This window comes from Neomonachus schauinslandi, chromosome 4, assembly GCF_002201575.2.
Source record: "Neomonachus schauinslandi chromosome 4, ASM220157v2, whole genome shotgun sequence".
Lineage (NCBI taxonomy): Eukaryota > Metazoa > Chordata > Mammalia > Carnivora > Phocidae > Neomonachus > Neomonachus schauinslandi.
Genome location: NC_058406.1, coordinates 147686666 through 147693890, shown reverse-complemented (window position 1 = coordinate 147693890; position 7225 = coordinate 147686666).

Below are 7225 nucleotides of genomic sequence, written 5' to 3'. Positions count from 1 at the left end.
GTACAATACAGTGATTCAACAATTCAATACATTGCTCACTGCTCACCACAATAAGTGTACTCTTAATCCCATTCATCTATTTCACCCATCCCCCTCACCCACCTCCCCTTTAGCAATCACCAGTTTCTTCTCCATATTTAAGAGCCTGTTGTTTGTCTCTTTTTTAATTTGTTCATTCATTTTGTTTCTTAAATTCCACATGAGTGAAATCATATGGTATTTGTCCTTCTCTGACTTATTTCACTTAATATTATACCCTCTAAATCCATCCATGTTGTGGCAAATGGCAAGATTTCATTCTTTTTATGATCGAGTAATTAATATCCCATTTTATTTATTTACTTATTTATTTATATAAATATATACATATATGTATATACCACATCTTCTTTATCAATTCGTCTATCGATGGACACATGAGCTGCTTCCATAACTTGGCTACTGTAAATAATGCTGCGAAAAACAGAAGTGCATATATCTTTTCAAATTAGTGTTTTCATATTCTTTAAGTAAATACCAATCCAGTAGAATTACTGGATCACATGGCAATTCTATTTTAGTTTTTTGAGGAACTTCCACAGTGTTTTCCATAGTGGCTGCACGACTTCAAATTCCCACCAACAGTATCCACATTCTCACCAACACTTGGTTCTTGCGTTTGCAGTTGTAGCCATTCTAACATGTATGAGGTGATCTCTCATTATGGTTTTGATTTGCATTTCCCTGATGGTTAGTAATGTTAAGCATCTTTTCATGTGTCTGTTGCCATCTGTACGTCTATTTTAGAAAAATGTCTCTTCATATCTTCTGCCCATTTTTTAACTGGATTATTTTTTTGGTGTTGGTATATTTTTCTGTACAAGTTCTTTATATATTTCAGATATTAACCCCTTCTCAGATATATCATATGCAAATATCTCCCTCCATTCGGTAGCTTGCCTTTTTGTTTTGTTGATGGTTTCCTTCGCTGTGAAGAAGCTTTATATTTTGTGTAGTCCCAATAGTTTATTTTTGTTTCCCTTGCCAAAGGAGACATATCTAGAAATATGTTGCTAAAACTGATATCAGAGAAATTACTGCCTGTGCTCTGTTCTAGGATTTTTATGGTTTCATCTCACATTTAGGACTTTAATCCATCTTGAGTTTATTTGTGTGAATGGTGTAAGATAGACCAGTTTTCCCAGCACCATGTTGAAGAGACTGTCCCTTTTCCCATTGCATATTCTTGTTTCCTTTCTTAAAAGATTAATTGACCATATAATTGTGGGTTTATTTCTGGGCTCTCTGTTCTGTTCCATTGATCTATGTGTCTATTTTTGTGCCACTACCATACTATATTGATTACTACAGCTTTGTATGATATCTTGAAATCTGGGATTGTGATACTTCCAGTTTTGTTCTTTTTCAAGATTGCTCTGGCTATTTGGGGTTCTTTGTGGTTCCATACAAATTTTAGGATTATTTGTTCTAGTTCTGTGAAAAATGCTGTTGGTATTTTGATAGGGATTACACTAAATCTGTAGATTGCTTTGGATAGTATGGACGTTTTAACAATATCTGTTCTTCCAATCCATGAGCATGGAATATCTTTCCATTTGTTTATGTCATCTTCAATTTCTTTCATCAACTTTTTATACTTTCCAGAAAACAGGTCTTTCACTTCTTTGGTTAAGTATATTCCTAGATATTTTATTATTTTTGGTGCAATTGTAAATGGGATTGTATTCTTAATTTCTCTTTTTGCTACTTCATTATTAGTGTATAGAAATGCAACAGATTTCTGTACATTGATTTTATATCCTGCAACCTTACTGAACTCATTTATCAGTTCCAGTAGTTTTTTGGTGGAGTCTTTAGGGTTTTCTATATACAGTGTCATGTCTACTGCAAATAGTGAAAGTTTTAGTTGTTTCTGAACTTAGATGCCTTTTATTTCCTTTTCTTGTCTGATTGTTGTGACTAGGACTTCCAGCACTATGTTGAATAAAAGTAGTAAGAACATTCTTGTCTTATTTCCTGATCTTAGAAGAAAAGGTCTCAGTTTTTCACCATTAAGTATGTGGGTTTTTCACATACGGCCTTTAAGCTGTGGGTTTTTCACATATGGTCTTTATTATGTGGACATGTGTTCCCTCTAAACCTACTTTGTTGGTTTTGCTCATGAATGGATGCTGTGCTTTGTCAAATACTTTTTCTGCATCTACTGAATGATCATATGGTTCTTATCTGTTATTGATGTGATCTATCACATTGATTGGTTTGCTAATATTGAACCATCCTTGCATCCCAGGAATAACTCCCACTTGATCGTGGTGAATGACTTTTTTTTAATGTATTGTTAGGTTTGGTTTGCCAATATTTTGTTGAGGATTTTTGTATCTATGTTCATCAGAGATATTGGCCTGTCATTCTCTTTTTTTATAGGGTCTTTATCTGGTCTTGGTATCAGAGTAATGCTGGCCTCATAGAATGAATTTGGAAGCTTTCCTTTCTCTTCTATTTTTTAAAATAGTTTCAGAAAAATAGGTATTAACGCTTTTTGAAATGTTTGGTAGAATTCAGCTGTGAAGCTATCTGGATCTGGACTTTTGTTAGTTTTTTGTTGACTGTTTCAATATCATTGCTGATTATAGGTCTGTTCAAATTTTCTATTTCTACCTGATTCAGTTTTATGAGGTTATATGTTTCTAGAAATTTATCCATTTTTTTTCTAGGTTGTCTGGTTTGCTGGCATATAATTTTTCGTGATATTCTCTTACAATCCTTTGTATTTCTGGTGTTGGTTATTTCGCTTTCATTTCTGATTTTGTTTGAATCCTCTCTCTCTCTGATTAGTCTGGCTAGAGGTTTCTCAATTTTGTTTTTCTTTTCAAAGAACCGGCTCCTGCTTTCAATGATCTATTTTTTTAATTTTTTATTTCCTTTATTTCTGCTCTGATCTTTATTATTTTCTTCCTTCCACTGGTTTTGGGTTTTGTTTGTTCTTTTTCTAGCTCCTTTAGGTGTAAGTTAGGTAGTTTGAGATTTTTGTTTTTTTTTTTAATTTTATTTTATTATGTTATGTTAATCACCATACATTACATCATTAGTTTTTGATGTAGTGTTCCATGATTCATGTATAACACCCAGTGCTCCAGTCAATACATGCCTTCTTTAATCCCCACCACTGGGCTAACCCATCCCCCCACCTCCCTCCCCTCTAGAACCCTCAGTTTGTTTCTCAGAGTTCATAGTCTCTCATGGTTCGTCTCCCCCTCTGATTTCCCCCCTTCATTTTTCCCTTCCTACTATCTTTTTTTTTAACATATAATGTATTATTTGTTTCAGAGGTACAAGTCTGTGACTCATCAGTCTTACACAATTCACAGCACTCACCATAGCACGTACCCTCCCCAATGTCTATCACCCAGCCACCCCATCCCTCCCACCCCCCACCACTCCAGAAACCTTCAGTTTATTTCCTGAGATTAAGAATTCCTCATTTCAGTGAGATCATATGATATATGTCTTTCTCTGATTGACTTATTTAGCTTGGCATAACTTTTCTTGTTCTTGCAGTAGACCTGTATTGCTGTAAATTTCCCTTTTAGAACAGCTTTGGCTGCATCACAAAGATTTTGGATCATTGTCTTTTCATTTTCATTTGTCTCCACATATATTTTGTTTTTCTCTTTGATTTCTTGGTTGACCCATTCACTACTCAGTAGCATGTTATTTAACCTCCATGTATTTGTGTTCTTTCCATGTTTTCTGTGGTTGATCTCTAGTTTCATAGCATTTTGGTTGGAAAAGATGCATGGTATCACTTTGATCTTTTTCATTTGTTGAGATTTGTTTTGTGGCCTAACATGTGATCTATTCTGGAGAATGTTCCCCTTGCTCTTGAAAAGAAGGTGTATTGTGCAGTTTCAGGATGGAATGTTCTGAATATATCTGTTAGATCCATCTGGGACAATGTGTCATTTAAAGCCATTGTTTCCTTGTTGATTTTCAGTTTCGATGATTTATCCATTGATGTGAGTGGTGTGTTAAAGTCCCCTACTATTACTATATTACTATCAATTACTTCCTTTATGTTCATTATTAGCTAATTTATGTACTTGGGTGCTCCCATGTTGGGTGCATATTTACAACTGTTATATCTTCCTGTTAGAGTGTTCCCTTTATGTTTAGGTGCGTCCCTCTTTGTCCCTCATTAGTCTTTGTTTTAAAATCTATTTTGTCCAATATAAGTATTGCTACTCCAGGTTTCTTTTCACTTCCATTTGCAGGATAAATGCTTTTCCAGCCTTTAACTTTCAATCTACACATGTCTTTAGGTCCAAAATGAGCCCCTCTGTAGCAGCATATATATGGGTCTTGCTTTATTATCCAGTCCACCATCCCATGTCTTTTAATTGGAGCATTTAGTCCATTTACATCAATTTATAGGTATGTACTTATTGTTTTGTTACTTATTTTATGGTTGTTTTTGTAGTTTCTTCTCTGTTCTTCTCTTGCTCTATTCTTTCACAGTTTGTTGGCTTTTCTTTAGTGATACCCTTGGATTCCTTTCTTTATTGTTTGCATATCTGTTACCATTTTTGATTTGTGATTACCATTAGCTTTACATATAACATACATGTAGCAGTCTATATTAGGTTGGTCATCACTTAAGTTTGAACCCATTCTAAAAGCACTACATTTTTACTCCTCCTCCCCCCTCCATGTTTTAGGTATATGGTGTCATACCTTATATATTTTTATGAAGCTCTTGCCTAACTTTTACAGATATATTTAATTTTACTGCTTTTGTGCTTCCTACTTTTCTTATTCCTGCTTATGGTCTTCTCTTTCCACTCAAACTGTCCCCTTTAACATTTCTTGTAAGACTTGTTTAGTGGTGATAAACTCTTTCAACTTTTGTCTGTGTCAGAAACTCTTTCTCTCTCCTTAAATTCTGAATTTAAGCCTTGCTGGATAGGGTATTTTTGGTTGCAGGTTTCTTTCTTTCAGCACTTTGAATATATCAAGCCACTACCTCCTGGCCTAAAAAGTTTCTCCTAAAAAGTCAGCTGATAGCCTTATGGGGTTTCTCCTGTATGTAACTGTTTTGTTTTTCTTGGTGCATTAAAAATCTTCTATCACTACCTTTTGCCATTTAATTATCATATGTCTTGGTGTGGACCTCCTTAGGCTGATTTTGTTGGGGGCTCTCTGTACATCCCGGATCTGGATTTCTGTTTCCTTCCCTAGATTTGGGAAGTTTTTAGCTATTATTTCTTCAAATAAATTTTCTTCCCCCTTTTCTCTCTCTTCTGGGATCCCTATAATGTCAATGTTATTACACTTACTACTTTTGTGGAGTTCCCTATTCTCATTTTTTATTAGTCTTTTTTATTTCTCCTGTTCAGCTTGATTACTTTCCATTACTCTGTCTTCTAGGTCAGTGATCCATTCTTCTGCTTCCTCTAGTCTACTATTAATTCCTTCTACTTTTATATATTTTTTAAATTTCATTTATTGAGTCCTTCATCTCTGATTGGTTCTATTTTATATTTTCTGTCAACAGTTTCACTGAGGTTTTCCATTGTTTCCTCAGTCCAGTGAGTATCTTTATGACCACTACTTGAAATTCTCTATCAGACATGTTATTTATCTCCATTTTGTTTAGCTATCTTGCTGTGATTCTGTCCTGTTTTTTCATGTGGGACATATACCTCTGTCTCCTCATTTTGTCTGACTCTGTGATCTGCTTCTACTTGCTTTGAAAATCAGCTACATCTCCTGCTCTTGAAAGTAGTGGCCTTATGTGGAAAAGGTTCTCTGGTATCTGGCAATGTTCCCTGTTCACCAGAACCTGACACTCCAGAGGTGTCTCATGTGTGTTGTGTATTCTCTAACATTTTGGCTGAGGCATGTTTGCCTTGACTTCAGTCATCTGTAATGGCTCTACTGATGGCAGGGCTTGGTCCCTGTGTTATTAGTGGGCCAATCTGGGACCACCTTGTGCTGAGTTGACTCAGAGAAAGTGTTTGCCAGAGATGTAGTAGCACAGAACTGCAGCATGCTCTCCCTGTGTTATCCCCCGAGAAGCTTCCTTGGGGGGGCGAGGCCTGTAGTCAGACATCTCCTGTAGAGATGTCTGCCTCCAGCCCAGTGCCTGACCCACATTTGTATTGGTATGTGGTTTTATTCCCCTCTACCTGGGGCAGGAATCACTTTGGGGTGGTGCTGACTTCTCCCAGGGCTGCTTACATACTGCCATGCTTGTGGTGCCACTTTGGATTGCCTCCTGCTGAGGTCATGTTGAAGGGAACAAGTCTACAGGAGAATGCAGGGGCCAAACATGCTGTTAACAAGCTAAGTGGAGGGTATTCATGTTGTGCTGGTTCCTACGGGTGTCTGTGTATCTAGGTTCAGAGCAGGGATGGAAATGGTACCCACCAGCTCTTTTGTTCTGAGAGACATCTCCCAAAGATACCTGGCCCTGCAGTAGATGCCATGAGGTTAGTAAACAAGTCTCCCTACCATATATCCCAGGGATCTTCCAAACTGCTGCTGCTCTACTGTATCTCAGCTACAGTTATGGTATGCTGTCTCTTTAAGGGCAGGGACTCCATTTCCTATCACCCTCTGGCTCTCCCAGAGAGGAGACACTGGTTTTTAAAGTTCCAGGTGTTAAGCCCCACTGATGTAAGACCTCAGGAAGTTAAGCCCCTCTGGTTTTCAAAGCCAAATGTTATGGAGATTAGTCTTCCTAGTGCAGTTCTCCTGTGCCTGGGGTGCCTAGTATGAGGTCTGCTCCTCTTCCTTCTCTGCACCTACAGCATCCCTCCCTCCCAAGGACAGTCCCACAAGTTCATTTGGTGCTAGGCAGCATTTCCACCCCTTCTACCCTCTTCGTTGTGGCCTTTTCTCTACATTTAGTTGTGAGGAGTCTCTTCTGCCAGTCTTTGGGGCATTTTGGGGGTTATTTACACTGATGTGGGTATCATCTAGGTGTATCCATGAAACGACATAAGCCTAGTATCCTCCTACTCCATCACCTTCCCCAGAAGTTGAGAATTTATCTTTTGTGTCCATAATTAAGATATTATCTTTGTCGTGAGTGTTCTAAAGTTTCATTATAGTGTACCTATGTGCTGATTTGTCTTTAGATTTCATAAGGATTCAGCCAATGCAGTTGTGTGCTGGAGTCTCTCTCTCCTCTGTTGCGTTTTAGGTAATTTCTCAGTTTTGTTTT